Raw genomic sequence first — 25568 nt, forward strand, 5'->3', positions numbered from 1 at the left:
CCAGAAAACAATAACGAAAGAGTCGACGAAGTGGCACACGTGGGAAAATCCCTAGACATAAATAAGTCTCCCTACGGATGTCACTCTTCCACCAGGCAACAGTAACAATTACAGTATATCACTTATGTCCAACATAAAGCTAAATGCCCTGTATGCGCACGCATTACTGCTGTCGTCAAGTGCTGTATAAAAATCTAACAGACTTGCACTGATTAGCTTCTCTTAATCGCAGGATTTATCAGTTATCGAACTATAAATCATATCAAGACGCATTTATCGGTTTCGTATCTAAATATTAATCTGATCATGGGTACAGTGTGCTTTTTTTTCGTAAATTTCGGTTTAACACATCGACGACGTTATGGATAAAATACATCACTCCTCATATACTTCGTATCCAACATATATTTCAATGGTATTACAGTATGCACTTCGCATCCATGGTAACTTTGACATGTATACAAGTTATGGCCGGCTGGGTGATTTGCCTTTTGATTTCATTGAACAAACAAGCCAGCGAAAAGTACTTAAGATACAAATCTGTGAAGAACTGGGTCAATTCCTCCCCTCCCCTCCCCCTGCACGCTTCCGCCATATGACAGGAGGCAAGCAGTTACACTGGGTAACTCTTAAATGGAGAAAAAAAGAAAAAAAAAAGACAACTATCATTTGAATTATTAATAAATTTCTAAAATCTTTCCTGAAATTATTCTGAAACATGAGAAATTATAACGCTCAAAAAAAAAAAAATAATAATAATAATAAATAAATAAATTCCATAATTCCAATCAGTCACGGTGCATTTTGCGCAGAAACTAATTATATGATGAATGTGATAAAACTAAAACCAACACATCCTTGCTCACCTGATTGAGAGATTTGTTTGGGAGCTCTGCTGTTATTCAATGGCTTAAGAACATAAAATGAATCTGCTGTATGAATGAACACCCGACGCGTCATCTGTTAAACTGTTTCGCTAGGAGACATGTGCGTCCGGAATTTATACTGCTGTTTACAATTTGCGTTTGGACTTTGCTCAAGTACAAGTGATGAGGGGGGGAAAAAACCTTAAAAGCAGAAATATTAACCACACAATTAGTAAATACCTTACAAGTATTTTTTGTATTAACTAAACAAAACATATATAGCGTTAGCATGGTGTATTATTTTTTCATATTCAAAATTACTAGATGTTGCGTTAGTAGATATGGAACTTCAGGATCTATACTTTAGTTGGAGTTGCCTTAGCTTATGAAACTTTCATAGTCTACAAACATTCGGCTTGAAAATAATGTTGGATCTATTATCACTTTGTGTATATAATTTTACATCGACGAAATGAAGCCTTGTAGCTTTTCTTTTAGTAATAATTTGGAACTTTAGACTTCGAGGGCTCCTTAAGTGGATGTGGCCAAGCCACACGTACTTAAAAAATTATTGCTGCACAACTTTCACGACTAATGCAACATTAATGACAAGTTTCATTTTTATGATCCCGCAATAAGCTAGAAGCACACTGATAAGACAAAAAAAACAGGGGGAGGGGGGCGAAATTCTAAAACAATCACGAAGGTTTATGTTAGGTTGTTTAAATAAGAATAAAGATGGCAATACAGAATACTAAATTTGAGTCTTCAAAAAAGACCGCGTCTTCTACTGAGTGTACCCTACAAGACGAGATATTTACCATCTGTTAAAAGCAAGAATAAACTAATATTGAAAAGTTGAACATCCATGGTACTGGCATACTAAATGAACAATATTGTGTTTAGGAACCCAATAAAAAGTGGGGAAAAGGGAGAGACAAGGACGGATCTACTATTCTCAAATGCACACTGAAAGAGCGGATACTGAACTATCATCGATGGAATTATGAATTCACATTGATCACAGTTCTGTTGAAGGTAAATGTCAGAACTAATCAGAAAGTTACTCCAGAATACAAATCTACAGAAAGAATCCTCCAATATTAGCAGTAGCGCGAGAGATTTCTCATTCCCCGTAATAAATTTCTAGGACTGAACAAATGTCAGGTTCTTACTGGCTTATGAATTATCGGCTGCTGGGGATGAGATGCGGCGGAATTGCAATGATAGGCCACTTGAGTACAGAGAAATCTGGTTCTTTATTATTATTACGTGACACCGCCAAGGAGTCCAAAAACTCATTGAGGGAGGGCATCCACCCCATAATTCTCCGTCTCCACCACTTATTTGCGTAACACTTCTGCATTTAAGACACAAACAGGCTAATGACAAACTAAACTACGTCCGCTTCTGAGAATATCCAACAGCTATGAATGCAATTTATATAGAAACCGAAATAAATTCTAGTGGCAAGCTCATTTCAAAACTTCATCTAATTATTACCAAATTCAGAATGCAATACAATTATATGCCATATAATTAAGAATGAACGCTTTAAAAGGTCACTAACAAGGTGACTAAAGGGACAAACTAGATAGATAGGAAAAGGTTGTTATGGACTTATTGTCAGTTCTCCATATAGCCTTTTAAGGAATGGAGAACCGACTAAGGCTTCTCACGCAATGTCCAGTTCTCGCATTATCGAGGTGCGTGCAGTTAGTAGATATCTACCGGGATACTGAACGAACTAGAATGGGCTAGCAAAATGTAGCCTACGTAGAACTATCGCAGCATCCTGTAAATCCCTTAAGAGTACGTAAGAAATTCGATGATCATTAACTTTAAAAATTATGTTTTACAAGTTTTAATTCCGATCCTGAGGTGCAATTGTTCTGCATTTGCTTAGGACATGTCGTGTATTTATTATGCTCATGTTAAATCTTCAAATATTTGGTTTATTGGAGGATGATCGTTGCTATTGTAATAAGATCGTCATATTGTATCTTTTTCCAGACTCGATTTTATTATATTTATTAGTATGCGTACCGCAACATCCCCTTTTTTCAGTGCGGAAAACTATGGTTGTTGATTTGAACAAGATAGAACAATAACAGAAAGTGAATCAGTACTCGATATGGACTCAACTCAGAAACATTTTGCAAACCCCCCCCCCCCTTCCACACACACACACCCATACTTATCTGATTCTGGGAGCAATGCCAAGCCACGCCTCAGCAAGATGTCATATCTGTCCTTGTAGGCAAATCATTCCGTTTCGGAGGGTGCGGCTGCAATTTGAGATCATTAATGGTGCGAAAGTATTACGCTTGATGAACAAATATAACTTCTGTAAATCTCTCGCAAACAAACATAAAATTTGTAAATCTCTCGTGGTATTCATTTGCATTCAAATTAAAAAAAAATTGTTAATATTTGACTCCTGAGAAAAATGACAACCCCTGGGATAATTTATTTATTTATAAAATGGATAATACTCAACATAGACGGAGTAGATCAGACAGAATGAGCTCCTGATATAAATAAGGTGGGCAAATCTCGAATTCGTTTTTCCGTAGTTATAACGCAGAGATGCGTTCTCGATCAACCAAAAGTATTACCAATTTATACTGATATTAAAATTTAATAACGCGCTTTGAATATATGGGGGGGGGGTGGACACAAATACTTACGTAGTCAAATATTACATTTCAGCTTATTGGCTTATGAATTATCAACTGCTGGGGATGAGATGGGGCGAAACTATTGCCTGTTGGGATTTATGGCCGAAACAACCAAGTCTATGTAGACTGTATATATCTTCGTATTATTTCTTTCGGGGGGGGGGGGATGAAAAACCTTTCGATCTCTGGTGGAAAGGCCAACTCACCTTTACTTGAAAAGTCCTTATAAAAGGTATGTTCTTCGCATTCTAATTGGATTCGATCCCAAGTCCTTTCTAACTAAAAAGATCATCGTCGTCGCGGGGCAAGGCTACTTTCGAATGACACATCACTCTCGATTCGTTTTATTATTTTTAAACATATTCATAGCCATTTATGAAAATCTCAAAAGAAAGCAGATCCGAGCCAGAAATATTCATAAACAATATGAAAATTGAACATACAACAGAATACAAATATTTAGGCACCTACTTTACTGCAGATGGAAAGCAAGGTAAAGAAATAAAAATAAGAACAGCCATAGCTAAAGATACATTCTGGAAAAATAAAGATCTGCTCAGAAGTTCTGTAAGTATGGAGACAAAAGAATGATAAGAACATTAGCGTGGCCAATTTTCACATATGGAAGTGAGACCTGGATATTCAAGAAGAGAGTAAGGCAACAGACAATGGCCTTTGAAATGTGGTGCTATAGGAGAGCTCTGAAAATCTCATGGACAGAACATGGGACAAATACAAAAACCTAGTTTGACTTTGGTCTACATCGATCTTTTTTTTTTTTTAATTTTTTTTTTTTTTTTTCCTTCTCTCGCTGACCGATCTTAGCCTATGAAACGACATATAGGAAACTAGCTTCCTGTAAGGGGGAAAACATACAATCTTCGGCGATTTCTTTGCCAAGACCGTTTAGTACAATGTCTGTCCTTTATTATTTTAATCTCGAATGACATTCCAGCAGAATTACCTGAAGACAAATTGACCTCCCGACATAATTTTTCTGTTATAAAAAGAAGTGCAGCATCAGAAAGACATCGAAATTTTGAATAGCCAATAGCTTTGGTAGCAAAGAGGTTGATCCTAATGGTACTCATCCAGTAGTGTTTAAAACTTGTGTTCCGGAACTACCACGCATCCTGCAATATAGGATTGCATTATACATATCTAAATGGAAGCTGTTCATTTCCTTTTTGGAAGGGAATAAACGTCGGCTTGAAACCGCTGGCCACAAAGAAAAGATTTCAGATGTTTGAACAGATGAAAGTCACTTGGCGCGAGGTCAGGACTATATGGGGGATGATGGAATTGTTCCCAGCCGAAGATGGCGAGAAGTTGTGTTACGCAGGCCGTGTGTGGGCGGGCGTTATCATGAATCAAAACAACAAAATAGTGAATCCCCTATTCCGTTGAATCTTCTCTTCAACTGAACGCACCAAATCGTCAGTCATTAAAGATAGTCGCCCGCTCCGTTTATCATCGTGCACACCTTTCCTTCCTTCATTAAAAATTCTTACCCATCTTCGTACCATTCAATCACTCATTGCGTATTCTCCATAAACCTCAATAATTTGCTGATGAATTTCAGCTGCTTTTATGTTCCTCGCATTCAAGTAACGGATAACTTACCTAATTTCACATGCGGCGGGAGATTCGATTTTCTTAGCCATTATAAACACACACCAAGAAGCATACGCACTGCGAGAATGCCTGAAAATGGCACCAACGCCTTGCTAACGAATCAAACTCAGCACGCATGCGCACCATTGCGATCGCAGCGCTGCGGTGAAAATATTTAAAAACGGAACTTACTTTCTGGACGTCCTTCGTATTTCATCCCGATCCGACCATAAGTGACTCAGGATGGATTGAGCGTGACCGTGCGCAAGTCTTCGAGAGATCAGCAGCTTCAGTAAACAGCTATCTTAACGATTCTCCTTCTCTTTAACTGCGTTAATTTTTACTATTGATAATCCGATTTTTGGAATTATTTCATATGGAGAGAGAGACAGAAGATCATACAATGGGAAAGGGAAGGCTGTATTTTGAATTTCTCCAAAAATTCCAAGCCAAAGGGTCAGGTGATCACAGCTGTGCTATCCCTGTTTCATGATGCTCTCTCAATATAAAAATAGTTCCGAAAACCGAATTATCTCCTTCCATACCAGATTTCTGAGCTACGACGGCTCTTCAAAAAATTAATATTACAAAATATTTGAAACAAGTTTAACATTTTTCACAGCGGTGCTTTATAAATCCAAAGGGCATTCTCGAAAATCTGGATATAAGAACATCTTAATTAAAAGTACTGCAGTTTCGTGGAAAATTTGTTTTATGCTGTCTCATGTTGACCCATCACAGTTTTTACTCCGTTCTGTGACTGAGTTTGGACCTGCAGATATCCGCGTTATAACGATGTCAGCCACCATGATTTGTAATATCTAGCGGTGTTTGAAATTCTAATTTTGACAGCTAAAGTAACATTACTTGTAGCTGTAGAAAATACTAGAGTGAAGGATACTTAAATATATAATAAAACTAAAGTATATGTACAAAGGACAAAAAATGCTGTATATAAAGTACTGGAATTTTGGATGTACGTGCTGTATTTGTGTCCTCATTTCTCCCTTAAGTGCTAACCTCAGTAGCATGCTTTACAGAGAACGGATTAATGCGCTGATAGGGCAGTTGAATTATTTGTACGTAATCTGCCTGACAACTACCTGTATTCCAGGAACGACTCACGCATAGGCACTGCGGAACTGCAGCACCCCCAATTTTTCTCTATCTATAAATGTATTAATTTATTTATATTTGCTTGTAATATTTAATTTTATCATCAACAATCCTATACAATTCTCTTATTTTGTATAAAAAAAAGAATAAAAATCCATCTTGTAGCACTTACGAGGGCGAAGGACGCTAACAGCACTGTGTTTACCACAGTGTCATATTGCTAGTATTTGCTATGCGCGCAAGCATATGGACGTCATAGTGAGATGCGAGCTATTAGCGTAATACGGCAGTGTCGGTCGCGCAGTTCCACTGTTGTTTATATGCCGTTTGCGCCAGTGGGGGTGCTGCAGAGTGTTCGTAGTGCTTATCGTGTTTACTCCGTCTCTTTAAATATTTGGATATTACAATTAAAGACAACATTTGTTATAGTTTTTATTTTAGAACATTATTGGGGTTATGATAATGGATTTTATTTTGAAGTAATTTTGAATTATACTAAACTGTATAATTTTATCGATAATAAACAATATTTTTTCATGTTTAATTTGTTTTTTACATTTTTATCATAATTTTGATATTTTATCCAAGCACGTATGCACCGTACTTACAGTATGTATATTTCGAAAGATTGCAGCACCCCCACGATTTCAAGCCACGAGCCGCCACTGGTGTATTCTAATACAGCACAGCCGTGATCTACTGACCCTTAGGTTCATTCCTGTTTTATGTTCTCTCAATATAAAAAAATTCCATAAAACGAATTGTCTTCCACAGCAGATAACTGAGCTACGATGACCAAGTCTCTTCATAAAATTAATATTACAGAATATCTGAAACAGGTTTAATATTAAGACTTTCATACTGAACTTTATTTATTTGTATAGAGTTTCCTCCCCCGTCCCTATTGGAGAGAGTTGATCCTCCTCATGGGGGGGTTAAGTATTTATGGCTGTAGATCCGTGTGTGTTCACGGGGGGGTTGCCTGCTTGCGGGATGAAAAACGCCAGATAAACTGACGGAAAAAATCCTACTGCCCGCGCCCAAGACCGGCTAACTTGGCTATGACTGAGGAAGATCCTCAAATTCCTCGTCTTCGACGGGAATCGAACCTGGGACACTCCTTCCCCAGTCATATGGTTGCGAAACCCACAGCCACTAGGCTAACCGCGCGGACTTCATACTGAGTAAGAACAAATCATTGAATTATTACATTATTCAGAAACTCACGGAGTATTAACATTCATCTCGGAACTTACCACAGCCTGCAGGAATTACTCGTCCTTCTCTTGCACAACCTGCGGGAATAGCGTCTTATCCCATTATATGGGATCTCTTCAGTATCCGTTCCGGAAATTCCTCTAACAGCATAAAATGGCTCGATCATATCACCACGCACCGTCTTATTCCCGATTTCAGGACCTATCCTACTAGCCGACGTTCCACAGTCCTCATTTTTATAACTGCCTTTGCATTCCCTGTAGTTTCTTCGTTCTATTGAAATCTTGAAGACTAGATGTGAACACAGCAGTCCACACGTCGTCTGATCAGAGCATTGTACAATGAAACCGGAGCTGTCTTATATCTGCTGATCAGATTGCTTTAGAGTTTAAACAACTTGTTGTCCGTAATCTATTTTTTTTTTTCCCTGAGCAACGAACTTTCTTTTTCACAAAAAAACACTCACTGCTTGGTGATTAATATATATATATTTTTTTTTTGGGGGGGGGGGGGGGGGTTTCCAACCCTATACCGAATTCATGCTTTTAACTGTGTGCCACCAAAGAATGACCGGGCAGTTTGTTCACCACCGGAATAGCGCGTTAATTTCTTGACTAAGTCACCCCCAACGAACGCAACTGGCACCTTTCCGAGACAAACACATTGGCGCAGCTCCAACCATGTGGCTGTTACCAGGTGCTTTGATCTTAACCTACGCCACCAGAGACAGTATAAATAGACAAGTTGTTATCCCTTTAATTTAACCTTCTAGCGATTCTTAAACTTCGAGTGTTTTTCCGCTTCTATTTCCCCTACACCTGTTTTTGTTTTCGTGGTACAAGACTGTTTACTGCGATCTTTTCCTCCTTGAAGCTAACAAAGCACTGTAACTCCTCCGACATTCCCCACCCTGGATATCATGTAATCGTCTACGGTGTAAACACGTACTATACGCAATGAATGAAAACGTCTTTTCGACTTGAAAAATCTTCAACTGCGCGGCTCTAGAAATCAATCTTACTAGAACGTAACCATAGAAACGCTATTAATACGACAACCTTCAGACAGACCTTGATTCCTACGCAAGGCACTTTTGTCTCCGACTTCAGGTATACATCAGGTGCTACGATGCGAAAGAACGTACGGCAGCCTCTCCGGCATGCATGCTCTGGAATGCCCAAACTTGAATCAATAGGCGAGTGTTGTTCGTTAACATAAGTTATTAGGAAATCCGAAGTAGTTGATTTTGTAAATATTTCAAAAAATTCTAAGATTGACAAAACATTAAAATCAATTAACGTGAAATTTTTAATTATTTCACTTTCAATGACGTCATGCAATTTTGGGAGCTTCTGATACCCCCCCCCCCCACCAACCCCATACTAGTATCAGTGTCACATAGTGCCAATGACTTTATTGGGAAATTCATTTACGTTTTGTAAGTTACCCAGTATTGTTCAAATAAGAAATCAGTTCAAATTCTGTTCGCATTTACTTTTTTTAATCCGAAAAAAATCCAATGTTTTTAACGAAAATGCGTTAACGTCTTTATAATGTGAAGAAGTTCTGAAGATAACATCCTCGTACATTTATGAAGACTTCTCACGAAATATCCCAACCACCAAATCTATTAAGTCAAGCGCCTGACTGTCAGATGGTATGGCTACATGACATCAGATATGAACATCTGTTAGAGCCTTTAATACAGTAATGCATAAAATTAAAAATTCGAAATTAGCCAGTATATAATACTAAACAAGCTATAGGGATCTCACAGCAATGTGTACAGGAGACATTCACACATAAAAGGTAATACAAGGCTCACTTCTTCACACTGCATCTCCATTTTTTCTGAAACAGTGAAAACAAATATAAATCAAACATACTTCAGTCAATAAACATGAATATAACTACAATAAAAGTAAATTTCTTAAATTCACGAAATTACATTCTCTTTCTGACCAAAATCTCTGAGCTTCAGTTTTGAAAACTATGCACATTGATTTCGTTTATCTTTCTGTACACAGAACACTACACAAGAAACATTAGAGTATCACATTTATATGGAGAACACTATCTGATTTAGAAAATTTCAACGTAAGCTGGGTCAAAAAGATTTTTTTTTTTTTTTTTTTTTAAATCGGCGAGTGCATAAAGGTTAGGATGGACTGAAATGGCTACGCAAGCAAACCCAAGTGGCTTCTCGATTGTGAACTGAGAGGTCTATTCTCGATTTTGAGATAAGGGAACAGGTCATTAAGGGAGTGAGATACATTGCTCCACTCTTCATACAATAGCGGGTTTTGATTTTGGACAGGAAAAAAATCATTGTTTATAGTACGACGATGTACTCTGCAACTTTCGCTGAAAAAAAAAAAAAAAAAAAAGAAAACTGAAGCCCCCCCTTGAACATCAAGTGTATCCACCAACTGCAGTTATCCACTTCAGTCGTGCCATTCTTGGAAACAAATCTACAGTAAAGTAGCCAATGTTTATTTTCGCAAAACATTTTCAATACTAAATGAGTGCTTGAAGTTTTGTTAATTAGCCAGATAAGTTTTTAATTTCCTTATTCAATATTATTGGAACTTAAATGTCACAAGCAGAAAAAAATCCGTCATACTCGACACCAGCGCCTGAGAACTCATTTTCTGGTGGAAAAATTAGTTTTCATTCTGAAAGGATGAAAATTTTGTACGGAGGAAAGTTTGTACGGACAATTTAAACGATTTACGTATGAAACTTGGTAAAAGCATTCACTTTTTTTGTCTTTTGATAGAACAACCCCATTTCCCCTTTAACTAAAGCAATGCGCTAGTCCCACTTCGAAGCAGTTTTTCTAATTTCACCTTCGCAATTTCGGCCATAGAAAAAAAAGACGCAATATTGCATGTTTCTCGTTGTTAGTTTACCACCTTTTTTAACCCCCCCCCCCTAATTTACAGAATGCCACTGTCTTCCTTTTCTCTTCCTCTCAGAAACCCTTTCTGTTGATTCTCATTGAACAGATGTCAAGGACTGGAAAGTTAAGATCAACGAAACAATGTGTGTTCTCGCGGGATGAAAAATCCTGCTTCTGCTGTATGTGAATAGCTCATTCACCAACTGCAAAAACCTTTTAAAGGTTTCTCGCATCCCAGACGGCATTCAAGTTCAGGTCTTATCAACCACATCTCTCGAGTGCGCTACACAGGCGCTCTTAGTCAACCAGATGTTCGTTCAGTTGCCATTCCCTTATTTAATTCTAATCAGTCACAATTCTTACTGAAAATCCTTCCTGCCACTCTCACCATATCCGGCATCTGTGGTCATTCTTCCGTATGTGTCTCCATAACTGAAACATCTGCTGACTGTTTTTCTGCTTATAACTCCTCTACAACTAGCTTTAAAGTTAGTTCCATTCTTCTTATCCATATATTCACGCCTTCTCTGATCTAATTAGATCAATTCCCCCTCGTTCTACGATATTCCGCAAAGTTTCCTTCTTAGCTTATCCTAATGTTTTGTAGTTCTACCCATCCCACTTTTCTCGCTTAAGTATGCTTTCTCTTAACTGCCCCTCGTAGCGGAACTACGTGGTCACTCGCCAGCATTGATAACGTGTCGAGATACTGGCACATCTTGATACATAAATTTTTAGCACTCGCGTCCCGCTTATTCTCTCCATCACGCGGTGTTACGTAACGATCCCTACACATCGAGAAATTCACAAGTCCTGCATTCCATATTTTCTTTTCAATCAATGCCACCGCCAAGGTTAATTTCCTACGTTGATCACCTTCCGCATCAATTTGCCAATCTGCTAGTTCTATGTCTCCCTAATCAATATTTCGAGTTCTATTAGCAACAACCTATGAAACCGTATATCCTGTTCAACTTCACATCTACTCAGTCATTTCAGGTTTTCCTTCCTGGAGTGGTTGGTTTATTTACGACCGAAACAACTAAGGCTATGAGACTGGTGTATGTGTAGATTGCGTGTTGTTGTGGATGGATTGTTTTCGGTTCTTCCTGGATCAATAAGACAACATGCTCTCTTTAAGACAGGGCCGGATTAAGATCAAATTAATGCCCTAAGCGCAGCCCAACAAATTGTGTCTCCTCAGCCCTTCCACTCAGGGACGCGCCAGTAGCGTCCGGCGCCTGTGTGCAAAACTTTAGTTGGCGCCCCTGCCCCCTCCCTCCAATAAAAAAAAACCACTTTTAAAAAACGTTTTTTTAAGTATATCCTCCTCTTTGGTGCCTTTACTATCCTGGTGCCTGTGTGCGTCGCACACATTGCATATATGACCGGCACGCCCCTGCTTCCACTGCTTAACTGACAAGCCATTCAGAATCAATAAGTGTTGAAAGCGAAATAAGATACTGAAAATTCCTTTTTTTTTTTTTTTTTTTTTTTTTTTTTCAAGGCAGACCCATCTATATTATTACGCGATACCTTCAAGGGGTCCTTGAACTCATCGTGGACGGGCACACAAGGCCACTACACAACTCACCATCTCCTTTACTTAATCCTTCTACTACGCACTAACACACTACCATCTACACACAACGCCATCTACCGCCCACCACCACCACCAATATTTGTCTCTGTAAATTGCGTGTGTTATGTTGGTCGATTTGCCTGTATACGGAATGAAAAACTTGAGTTTCGGGAAGAAAACCCTGCTACCTCCGTATGATATCGGCAAACTCACCTTCGATTGAAAAGACCCATATAAAGACTCATCTCGCCAAGACGAGCATCGAATTCAGGACTTTTCCAGTCGAAGGGAGTAATGCCTCGTTTTTCTTCCAATTACGTTACAGAGGCGCCTATATTACCTACAAAACTTTTAAATTCAACACTAAATAACAGTAAGCAATATAAGCAAATTATTTACATATGACTAGGGCAACAGAAAAAATGCAAATACAAAAATTTATGGAAAACGATTTTTAACTACCCTCCCACAGATATAAAGCAAATACAGGGTTAAACTTTTATACCTGTCACTCACCATACCAAAGAAATTTTTTAAACAATTCAGATTAAAGTCGAACTTAGCAGATAAGGACAATTACAAAAAATTCAAGTGTGCAGTGAGAGTTAAGGGCATGATAGTAGGAAGGGGGGGTAGAGACTGTGGTGCCCTTCTTCCCTTGGTGCTCGAAGCATGTGCTTATTTTGTTTAATGGTTAATCCAGCACGTTCTTAAGAGTGCTTCTTCCCTCTGAAATCTGAAAATAAAAACCCTCTATTTTATCCCACCAACTTATCCTTTATTCCTAATACTTCTGGCTTTCGCAAATAAACGCAGTTCTCTACCATCCGACATACGCTAAACAGCCACCAATGCCTTTGGCCAGTCCGTCATTATATTTAATCCACCCATCCAACCAAGTTAATTTTGATTTTAAAGCGTTCCTGTTGTAGACTGGAAACCCACCCGCTTCAATCTTTCTCGATTTGCAACTACTCGCTGCCATTCTTACTCAAATACATCCTTCTGTCAGTTTCCTTGTCTCCTTAAATCTGTCATGGACATTAACTCCGATTGTCTTTTTCTACACAATTCGTACTGTTCCCAATATAACTCGCCTCCTCCCTATCATATAGAGGGTTCTTGTGCCTCGCCTAACCTCTTACTAATTCACGACACTCGCAAATTCTACATTTATATCCTTCGTCAGATGAGTCGACCAATCAAACCATTTCCACACTTTTTTGCTCAATAACTTCGCCTGTAATTTCGCACATTTTCCGCACTCACAAGTAGTCATACATTACCACTATCGCTTTTTTATCATCAGGGACGGCTCGTGCATAGGTATTGCAGCACCCCCTATTTTTCTCGATATATAAATATATTTATTAATTTATTTATATTTGCTTGTAATATTTAGTTTTATCATGAACAATCCTATACAATTCTCTTATTTTGTATAAAAAAATAACCCATCTTGTGGCACTTGGAAGGCGCTAGCAGCACTGCGTTTACCACAGTGTCATATTGCTACGCGCGCAAGCATATGCACGTCATAGTGAGATGCGAGCTATTGGCGTAATGCGGCACTGCCTGTCGCATAGTTCCCACTGTTGTTTATATGCAGTTATAGTAGTGTTCGTAGTGCTTATCCTGTTTACTCCGTCTCTTTAAATATTTGGACACTGCAATTAAAGACATAACATTTGTTATAGTTTTTATTTTAAGTAATTTTGAATTATACCAAACTGTATAATTTTATTAATAATAAACAATATTGTTTCATGTTTATTTTTTTTTTTAATTTTTACCATAATTTTGATATTTTATCCAAACACGTATACACTGTACTTACAGTGTGTATGTATATTTCGAAAGTTGCAGCACCCCCACGATTTCAAGCCACGAGCTACCATGCTTATATCAGTTTTTCAACGTCCCTACTATGGTATTCCTTATACCCGCCTTTCTGATACCCTCACTAACCCCCCCCCCACACACACACACACCATTCTCGAGACCTCCACCTGGAGTAGTCCTTAAATCACTCTTTACTCTCATTTTCTCTTGTTTTCATTCATTACTACTTCCGTTTCCTGCAGGCACATTCTCGCCACTTCCGTTTTCACCATGTTATAAAATCAGGTCGTACTGGGAACTGCAGACATCTGAACTCAAGAAATTATCACGCTTGAAAACGCAAACAATTTTCACCTACTTAGCACCGTAAACAAATGAATATTCTCTTTAATACAGCTCGATGCCAAACAAGACTTTTAGGCCTTTCACTTTGGATGTGATCCTATTAACTTTCCAGCACTTAAAAAATCGTTTTACTAATTGTGCGTTGCACCTTCACCGTTTTAGCAATCTGTCCATTTACCATAAGCTGCGATCATTAATCACTTGCATCGTGTTGAAAAGTGGAATGTCGTTTTCTTACTGCAGCTTCGTTGTCTCGTTCGCAAATGCCGCAAGAGAATGTTCCGTTGCTCAAGTTCAGCAACCGGACAATCTGTAAAATGACGCCGATATCTACCCGCCTCTAAATACGGAAATAGTTGAAAACGTATTGCCAACAGATCTTCTTCTGCAGCTTGTTCCCACTTAAGTGGGGTCGCTGTTAATGATGAGTCCCCTCCACATCCTCCTGTCTTGGGATGTCACCACATCCAAGTTCTTCATCCTCAAGTCCTCTTCTACGAGCTCCTTCCAATCTTCTTCGGCCGCCCACACTTCCTCCTTCCTTGCACATCCATCCGCATGACCCTTCTCACATATTCGTCCTCCCTCCTCATCACATGACCAAACCATCTCAACCTTGCCTCCTGTATCTTCGCTCCTAAGTTCGTAACTTTCACTGTCCTCCTCACATAGTCATTGCCAACAGATATGGACTCAAATTAGAAAGTCCTACAAAAACGCAGAATTTGTCAAGATGCAAGTGCGTCGCGGTTGATTTTCTTTAATGAAAAAGTAGTGTGCGATGGATAGAAATAGTGAACGGTGGCAGCCAAACATTTTGGAAGGCGATCTGCAAGTTAGTATATGCAATTCGATTAATGTTCGTTATTCTAAGTTAATTAGGAATGTAATTCCTAATTAACAGCAGCCCGAAACTATCGATTTTTCTAAGATTTAATGCTGGGATAAAGAAGACATTATAGGAATTAAATTTGTTTTTCCATATCCCCTATAATGAAAACAGTACTTGCAAGTTTGCAGTGATTATAGTTTTCTAGTAAAAATACGAAACAAGTTTCCATCCACAGCCCTGCTTATTGAAGACGTGAGCAGTCCCAAACCAGTTCTTCCTAGCTTACTCTAGTTTCGTAGATTGAACTTCTAAATTAAATGTCATTTTTCGGAGGATTGTCGCGTAACCCCATTAACACCGATAACTTTCATTGATGCTGCTCTTGTGACAATTTTAAGGGAGGAAGGACGAAAGAGCGAAATGCAATGGTCCAGGTAACGAAGATTTTTCTAAGATCATTTACACAAGTTCATGTATTCTTTGGGTGGAAGAAAAAGGCTCTTCGCATGTGTACCTACGCAGTGGCGTAGCTAGAGGGGGGGGGGGGAGCGGTCCGCCCCGGGCGGCACTTTGAACCTCTTTGAACTTTTGCAGTTAATTCTAAAATACAGTCTCGAGAACTCAGTTCCAAATATTGTAGTACTACTGCGAATTTTCCTGACAATTGCTGTAAGTGTTGCTAGTTGCGAGAGGAGTTTTTTAAAATAAAATTTGATTAAGAATTACCTACATTACTATGAAATGGACTTCTCCAATGTCATCGACGATTTTTGCTAACAGAAAAGCAAGAAAAATAACATTTTAGAATGTTGAAATTAAAGTTTTACTTCAAAAATAAACATAGCGTTTTAATTTATTTCTCTATACGTCGTTTTGACTTTTTGTAGTATTTTTTGGTGTGTATCGAGAGGGGCGGCAACTGCTCTAGCTACGCCACTATACCTACGTGTCTCATGGATATACACAGTATTCGGAGAGTTCATTTTGGTCAGTTATGACACTGTATTGAGAGAATTTCATTTTTTTTATTTATTTTTTTTTTAATAAACACGCCCCTCCTCTATTTGATTTCAAATAACAGATTCTGATGCAAGACTAGTGATGGTCATTTGGTGTAGTGATCAGAATTGTTTCACAACCCTTCGTGGATGAAAGTCGCATAGAAATATATTACCAAACAAACGAGATAAGTTATCGCATATGCAGTACTTTCACTTCAACTTTATTTTTAATTTTTAAGCAAGCTGATTATGCCGTAACCACCAGATGATACCATTAGCATTACTACCAATGACAAGGCATGATCACTGGGGGAGAAGCTAATTAAGGGTAATTATTCGTGTCGCAAATTCAGCAGAAATGAGTTTTTTCTCGGCTGTTAGTTCCAATTTCGAACAGTGATGCTTTGTCGTATTTTGAGCACGGATATCATGTAAAACGATCTTATTACTAGCGCATCCTGTAACTGCGAATAACGGTAGTAAAAAATACACTGCAAAACGAAGGCGGTTAGTAGCATGTGGAGAAACATTAACGCACTGCGGATGCACAGTACCTGTACATGATGCATTTGTCATGCTACTCGTGGTGGTTACATATACTCTACTTGTCACTCGGTGATACGCGATCTTTAACAAATGAATCACGTTCTATAAACGAATCTGTTTTGATGTTCCTTCACAAAGGCCTTTAACTGTTCTAATATCGCCAGTTATCTTGAGGAAAGGGAAATAAATGTCCAGATGAATGTAAGAATACTATTAGAGCATCAGTTTTCAGATACAATAGAAGTTTTGAGTAATACATGCAAAACTACCGATTTAAAAGGAGAGAAAAATCTTACGAAAACTTAACACGCTATGGAGGTTAGCTATTCAGCATTACTACTAGTCAGATAAGGCCACAAGACTAATCATACGCGTTGTGTGCTCACGTGGGTATGTTTTTACAGGAGAAAATGCTTTCGGAGGAAGAAAGTTGGTTTCTGTCAGATCAGGACTTCCGCTGTAAACGGCTAAAACACTCCTGTCATTGACGATTCAAATTCTTTGCAACCAAAGAGCACGTATCATTCACCCAAATGACACGTGGCCTTCGAAAAAAAAGCCTTGAGAACATATCACTAAGATATAAGGTTGCTGGTCGAAATTGCGGTAACGAAGGCTTTGAAGGCCAGTAGTAGTCTTAATTGTGTTCTAAGGCTGGCTAGTAAAATGAAATCCTACCATCACCAAAGTAGGATTCGACCCTAGCACTTTCCGACCGAAGGACGAACGTTGTGACGTATGATAGTGGTATGGATAGTTCTCGGCCTTGACCATAGATGGCAACACGATCGGCAAGTTTTTTCCCCTAAGTTGGTGCATCTGTCATAAGCATCGATGTGAATTCAAGTCATTCTATCAAGTAGCTTGTTTTATACAGCTATTTGAAGCAAATATGTCTGCATCCCTTGAAATGGATAAAATTGAGTATCATGCGGTTATAAAATTCTTTGTAAAAGAAGGTTTAATACCAAAAGAAATTCATTCGAAGTTCATAGAAGTTTATCAGCATTCTTCTCTTTCGCTGTCGACAATTAAGAAATAGGCTGCCGAGTTTAACCCTTTCTGACCTGAATTTTTTTTTTCCTAGTGAAAAAAAAAAATTTCTTTCTATTTATTTTGTCTTTAGGTCTAAAAAAAAGCAAGAGTATCAAGTATTTTTCTGAAAAATATATTTCAGGATAGGAATTCTGAAATGATTCTTTGAAAATGAATCATTTCAGAATTGGAATCATTCGCCACGTAATATGGGCTATGAAAGCCAAGAAAGTTAGTGATTCCAATTGGAATCACTAGGGCAGAAAGGGCCGTACCAGCCTTGAAGATGATCCACGTGAAGGACGTCCAAAAAGTGTAACTACACCAGAAATCATTGATTAAGTGCACGATGTGTTATTGGATGACCAGCGAGTCAAAGTGCATGAAATTGTTGAGACTATAGGGATTTCAAAAGAACGTGTAGGATATATTTTGCGTGAAGAATTGCAAATGAAAAAGCTTTGCGCAAGATGGGTGCCGCGCTTGCTCACAGCAGATCAAAAACTCACTCGCATGAAAATCTCTGAACAGTACTTCGAGCGTTTTAACAAGAATAAAACTGATTTTGTGCGTCGATTTATTACTATGGATGAGACTTAGATTCACCATTACACACCAGAATTCAAACAGCAGTCAAAACAGTGGACAGAAGTCCGTTGTTCCGCGCCTAAGAAGAAAAAGTCGATTCCATTAGCAGGAAAGGTCATGGCATCGGTGTGGATGCTAAAGGCATTTTGTTTATTATCTTGAAAAGGGCAAAACAATAACCTGGGAATATTATTACTATCTTTTAACCAGACTAGACGAAAAAATTCGTGAGAAAAGACCTGGTTTGCAGAAGAAAAAAATCATCTTTCATCAGACAATGCACCTGCCCATAAAGGTGTTTTGCCAATGGGAAAATTAAGAAATCTTCAGTATGAATTGCTAGAGAACATCCACCCTATTCCCCAGATTTGGTTTCCTCTGACTTCTTTCTCTTCCCCAAACTAAAACTCACTGGGCAGGTTTTTCTTCGAATCAAGAGGTGATAGCAGCTGTGGAGGGGTGTTTTGCAGATCTTACTGAGAACCACTATAGGGACGGGATAATGGCAGTGGAGCATCGCTGGAATAAATGTATTAGTCTTAAGGGAGATTATGTTCTTTATGAAATATTAAGAGATTATGAAAAAATAAAAATACTTTTGAAATTATAAATTCGTTTTTTCATTGTCAGGCCGAGAACTTTTCAGACCACCCTCGTACGTTCTCGTGAATGAATTTCAGAGGCTCTCCATAAGAATATTAAAATTTTCAGTTAAATGTTAAGTTTTTCTTGCCACGGAGGCATCACTGTTTAACTAAATGGGCAGCAGTATAATCTGGATACAGAAAATGTTTTCATAGAAAGGTATTGCACGAACCAGTATTGTGTAAACTATAAACGATGTTGAACAGCCTTGAAAGGTTTTAAAGAAAGCGTGATCACACGTGCGTGTGTGTGTGTGTGGACGACCAAAGTTTGTAGCAGTTTTTACTTGTGCAAGATATGTTCTTGATGTTCTCGCAATAAATGTAGATATGAACAAATATGTGCAAATGCCTAGGTGCTTAATGAAATTATACCCCCCCCCCCCCATTGGTCCTAAATGTACTGCAGGAGCCGAAATATATGGAGCTGAAAGCTTTGAGCAAATAATTCTTCCCATCTGCCAATCTTTAATGGTTATACAGTGAGATAAATCGGGGATAAACCCTTAAAAATGTGAAAGGGCAAAGTCTGGAATCAATGAAAGGAAGACATTTGATTTTTTTCCGGTTACATTTCTTAATTAAGAAATCCCAGACGGTTTTGAATCGCTTCGACGAAAGATGGCGGAAAGTTTTCAATGCATCATTTATCTTTTGGAAAGCATCAGATATCGTAAATTGATGCTTCACAGAAAGCGTTGAAAGAAACGCTCCGGAATTTGAACCGACTGCTTGATTATTGATTTCTATCAACATAAGTTTAAATAATTCACGTCCTTTCAACGGTTACTGAAGAGCTGCGAGCAAAGGGGAAAGTTAGACGCGTACCGATGACACTAAGTTGCGTGTGGCTTTAGTAAATTTCCATTGACCAAAGTAACTTCCGTGATGGCAACCGCTTAAAAAGGATAAATATTGAAACTAAGTAAACAAATATAAACTGTATGATTGCATTAAGAAATTTCATGCTACCAATTCCAGCAATATTTTAAAGCCGTATGCGGAAGTGAACCTTAAAGAGTGATTAGCATCCGAAAGGGGTGAGCAGTATTCAAACAAAACATAGAAAAAATAGAAAATCAATTGCGTAATCAAGTTGGGTAAACTGTCGTGGAAATAAACTGCCAACAAGGCAACGTAATTTGTTATTAAATTTTATCAACCGTTCGGTTTTCGCGTAGAATTCCCCACGTTATCTTAAACTCCATTACACGCCAGTGCTCATTTTTAGCTAACGAAATCAATTACCACAGAATTAAGAAAAATTGAGGCACAACCTTGAATCATAGCTCGTTATTCGACTAATGAGCTCAAATACAAGGAAAGAAAGACGCGAGTTAATCTTTAAAATAAAGTTGGTGTCCAATTATATATTTAAATAATAAATTTGCGGAGTGAAGTGGATTATGTGTGTTATTGTTAAAGCCTTACTAGTTTTTTTTTTTTTTTTTTTTTTTTTTGTAGAGAGAAAGCGGGTCTTCGTTGATTACACCCAAAGTAAACAGTCAAAAGGCAGGCAGACTCGCTGCTTGGGTTCCTATTTATTGAATTTCTTACATATACAAATAACATCACATTTTCATGCTATGCAACTTATTGAATAGCTTACTTTTAAGTTCTGTTGACGTACTCCAATCGATTGTCATGGTAATGACTTGGCTTAGTAATGTAGTCCCTAACTGTTCTTATTACAAGAATCATTAGGACCACAATTCGACTTGCGTGACTCCAGTTCTAAACAGTGTTATCGATCTGCCAAGATAAGGTCTCCTATATTTGAAACGATGAATCCAGTTAGTAAAGAAATTGCCGTACTAAGAACGGCCAAATAGCTTCCTTCTCAGACAACCTCCAAGTCGCATCATTTAAAAGGCTTCGAAGAAATCTGGGAACAATTCTTTAAGGTCTCAATTGCTGTGTGCAATTACCAAAACGGGGGCGACGTTATAAAGGAGGGAGAAGAACGTAAAATGCTGCAAACAGTGTTATCGAAGTAGTTTAACTTACTTTTTATTAATATTTTTAAAAATGTCAAAAGTAGTACCTCACTAAATTACAGCCAATCTCCTTTCTCACTTTTACGCGTTGAGATTAGGTAATACAGAAGTGGGATTAGCAATGGAATAACGTGTATAATATATAACGATAAATTTGCAAACATTAACAGATTACTATTAGCATGTACAGTTCAATGAACAAAGTTCTGCGCAATATTTATTCTAAATCAATATGAGCTGACAAAGCCTTTGTAGTTCAGTCAGTATCGACGATGCTTTGGTTGAACATGCATTCGAATCCCCCTCCAGCCAGGGACGAATGCTAGTCTTGAAATTCACGCTTGCTCTTGTTATCGTTCAGGGAGTGAGAGGCGTGATTGAAGTCTGATTAGCGGAATAATTACTGACCATTTAAAACTACGTATTTAGAAATGTATGTACATTTAATCATACAAATACAACATTTATTTTACAAATGATATTCCATCTTTTTCAATTTAGCTACTTGAATACAAATTCTACCCTACGGTTCTTCTTTATGAACTGGTCAATAGCATCGTCATAAAAAGTTTGGTTGGTTGTAAATTAATTTTCCCAAGTAACACGCACACTTGTAAAGGCTGCTGTAGCTCACTGGCTAGAGCTACTTTCACTACATATGGCCTGTGTTTAAGATGACGTGAAGGGAGTGGAAATAGCTATGCGCGCGCATGAAATCAAAGTGCTGTAGCGAGGACCTGGAAGCTCACACAACCGAGCAAGCCAAGGTAGCTTTGACTAGACGAGCAAACATTGTCGACCTTCGATATACAACGCAAAGCTCAGTTATTGCCGCGCAAGCTTAAGACATCTACTGTCTACAAAAATAAAAGCCTAAATGGAATGCTTATAAATGCATGCATTTATTAACAAATAAATAGTACTTCTTTCTCCAGTAATGAGCTTGCGCAGCAAACATGCAGAATTCGCCCCTGCCTCCAGCATACGATGAACCTTTAAGGGCTATTCAACTGATGGTGAGTTAGCCGGTTTCACACGGAGGTAGAGACAGGATTTCCCTCCTGGAAGTTGAAGAGGTTTTTATTCCCGAAAATCACACAAACCGGCCGAAGGACATGCAACTTTACAGACCTAATACAGTAAGAGTCAGAAGCTTAGTTTCTTTCGCTGTAAATCCAATACGAGCAACTGACATTATGCTTCAAGATGCAGGGAATTTTACTTTTACCTCGTTCTGCAGAAAGTATTAAAATTTAATTGAAATCATACGAAAATGTACTTGTTCATAATGCTCAATAAGAAATAAAGTATCATCTAGCTTACATAAAGGATAGTACCCTTTAAGAACAAGTTTTCCTTAGCCTTTAGTTCTTAAAACAAAAGCTAAAGGCAAAATAATATATCTTTATTTAAAAAAAAAAAAAAAAACACTATCTTGGATCCAGAACGGTAGTAGGTTGTGTTACTAATATTAATTTCTGCTTAAATTGAAGAAATAATTGGAATAGATAAATGGATCCTGAAATTCAGGGGCGAATTCTTCATGCTTGCTGCGCAAGCTCATTACTTGAGAAAGAAGTACTATTTATTTTTTAATAAATGCACGCATTTATAAACATTCCATTTAGGCTTTTATTTTTGTAGACAGAACACGTCTTAAGCTTGCGGAGCAATAATTGAGTTTTGGGTTGTTTATCGAAGGTCGATGCTTGCTCGTCTAGTCAAAGCTACCTTGGCTTGCTCGGTTGTAGGAGCTTCCAGGTTCTCGCAGCAGCACTGTGGTTTCATGCGCGCGCATAGCGATTTCACGTCGTCTCACACAGGCCATACGCAGTGAAAGTAGCTCTAGCCAGCCTTTACAAGTGTGCGTGATCAAGTTACAACCAACTTTTTATGACGATGTTATTGACCAGTTCATAAAGAAGAACCGCAGGATAGAATTTGTATTCAAGTAGCTATATTGAAAAAGATGGAATATCATTTGTAAAATAAATGTTGTATTTGTATGATTAAATGTACATAAATTTCTAAATATGTAGTTTTAAATGGTCAGTAATTCATTATTCCGCTAATCAGACTTCAATCACACCTCTCACTCCCTGAATGATAACAAGAGCAAGCGTGAATTTCAAGTCCAGCATTCGCCCCTGCTGAAATCTGTTTTTTTTTGGTACGAACTGTCTACCGATTCTCACGTAGTTACGCCAATTCCCCTTGGAAATGAGAAACATTAGATGATTTTCTTAACTGCGTTCGATATAAAGTTCATGTTTGCTAGCAATGTGAGCGAGAACATTTTATTGGGCACTAAATAAAAAAAGGGCCGCTGATATTTAGTGAATGAAAAACAGCATTAGACTGAGCGCCTCTTCCGGTTTGATTTTATGCTTTTTCTTGATTTAATTTTTTGCTCCTTTTTCATCTTAGATTCCTTAATATTTCAAATCTTATTCTGAATTTTTTACATTAATGCTCTTCTCAGAAGAACTCTTTTCTCAGTCGATTCATCTTATCAATTTCTTTATTAAACTTCATTTTATGGACTTTAAGACTACAGTCGAGGTCAAAATAAAACATCCGACGTCAGCCATCTTCAAGGTCCAAAGATCCGATATGCTTTTGATTTCATGATTCAAATTAACCAAACGACTTCAGAGGACATGACTCAAGAAGTTTCATAATTGTCAAAAGTTTTTAAACATTTCTAGGTATAATTTGTTTTTCGTTATCACCTTTCATAAGATTTACACCTGATTGTAATTCTTAAAATTCATTCATTTGTAAGAAACCAAAGCGTCACTAGCCCTGCCACTTCCTGAATCACAAAACAGTTTATTTAAAAACAGCTGAAGTTTTCTATTTTCTCCTCTTTCAGTCCAAATCTGTGCACTACTCCGAAGGTCAAGTGGCTAAGCGATTTTTTTTTAAGAGCACATTAACATAAATTAGACATCGGTTGCCAAAATAGGAAGGTTAACCTTTGTCCTACGTGTGCACTGTTTGATTTGATCAAGGCCGAGTATGACAAGATCACATAAACATAGCAACTATGAATGAATTAACAGACTCTCAAAAGTACTTCACAAATAACTACTGTGCACGCTACTTGACCTATTTCTTTCGTCTAAATTAGCAGTTTTTCCAACCCACACGAAGTTTCTTGCCCACCAAGAACATTATTCAAAACTACACAAATAACAAAAAGCGATTTACCAAGCCGGTATAGTGAGACGCGTGAACAGAATATTATTTAGGTTTCCACTGAAATCAAGTTAAACTCAGAACTACTTAAGCCTACCAACCACTCATTTTTACATGGTTGTCTTAAAAAAAAAAAAAAAAAAAAAAAAAAATGAAGACGTCAAAAGAAATCAAAAGGTCTGATACCTACAATGTCTTCAAAACACCAGCTGAAAATAGAATAGCTGGATCAATGGATCAAGCATATCTCACTTGCACTTATCAGGAATCCTAACATCCATGAAACGCGAACTAGCTATCTTCTGCATTGCAGGCTAAAATCCAAGACGTGTGAAACTCCAAACTCCATATTAGTCACGGAAAATTGCCGAAATCCGTTAATTTCTTTGTTTCAAACAATACCAAATTTATTGCTCAAATCTTCACATATTATATTCATACATGAAACAACTAATTATGGTTGTCACTTGGCTATGTACGCATTCTCCTTGAATTGATGCAGTGTAATCTTAAAATAGACGCTGCTGCAGCAGCAATCTACGGTTGGAAGTTTTAAGGACGAATATCCAAAATGAAAAACCGATATGGGAAGGAGCTGGATGAAAAACTGGCAAATTAAACACGATGAACAATTCAAATTTTAACACTATGGATGGAAGGTCATTTCCCTCTTAACTTACGAGTGGGACGAGAATAAGCATTTAATTGGTCGGAGGTATACTTGAAATCATTTATATTACAGCTTTCTAGAAGAAAATCTTTGAAGGAATGGAACAAATTGACTCGGTCTACACTGGTGGTACCTACCTTTTTCATTTCGATCTGTTCTTTTCAAATGCAAATAAATGCTAAGGAGGCACGCCTTATCTGGCAGTGCCGCAGGAATGCATCCAACCGAGCTGCCTACCGATTCCCACGTTGTTACGCCAACTCCCTTTGGAAATGAGAAACAGATGATTTTCTTAACTGCGTTCGATATTTAGGAAAGCATCAACTGAAATTGATGAAATCAACTGGAACCGTGAAACATCAACCTACAAAATATTAGATTACCTAAATTCAGCGTCATTAATCTAGAACTCTAGGCCCTGACTAGTAAAAACAAACAGCGCACCTTGGGCTATTTGAGAATATTAGGCAGAATCTGCATGAAATCAACTGAAATGTGATGTTTTCCCCCTGATCAACACAAATATACCTACGGATCATGCTATCCTTAGCGCAACAGGCAAATTTATCATTGGTGAGCCCAGAAACATGATAAAAGCTTGTTAAATTCTTATTTTTAACTTGCCCATTTTACATTAATCCCATACATGGCAGATTTGCAGAATAGCTAGCGCAGTGAAAACGAAACTACTGGGTGAATTATGCTTCCGTAACACAAGTGGACCTTCCATTGGAAAAGACTCGAGTTCGATTTTTAATGATTATATGGGCTTTAATTGAAGGTAGTATAGCCAGTCTCAAATGGCGATAAGATTTTTTTGTTGTTCCTTCTCCTGGAAAGCTTATTTTTTAGCTCGCGTATAGAGAAATTGGCCAGAACTAATAAAAA

At 37.9% G+C, this 25568-nt stretch overlaps 1 protein-coding gene across 3 annotated transcripts in view; it reads right to left on the bottom strand.

The window, feature by feature from the left end:
* The window catches only part of LOC150109696 (choline/ethanolamine transporter flvcr2a-like), a 167682-nt gene that overhangs the window by 136529 nt on the left and 5585 nt on the right, over positions 1-25568 (bottom strand). Inside the window, exon 1 of one of the 3 annotated variants that reach the window (XM_090414068.1) lies at positions 7534-7666. The exons of 1 other annotated variant lie outside the window; for it this stretch is intronic. The gene's annotated coding sequence lies outside the window, so the exon portion shown is untranslated. Of the gene's footprint in view, positions 1-866; positions 951-7533; positions 7667-25568 lie in introns of those variants that run through there. One more of the 3 variants, XM_090414058.1, reaches the window with a different exon arrangement.

This window comes from Typopeltis vanoorti, chromosome 2 (assembly GCF_054136105.1).
Source record: "Typopeltis vanoorti isolate ZY-2024b chromosome 2, IOZ_Tvanoo_1.0, whole genome shotgun sequence".
NCBI classification, from domain to species: Eukaryota; Metazoa; Arthropoda; class Arachnida; order Uropygi; family Thelyphonidae; genus Typopeltis; species Typopeltis vanoorti.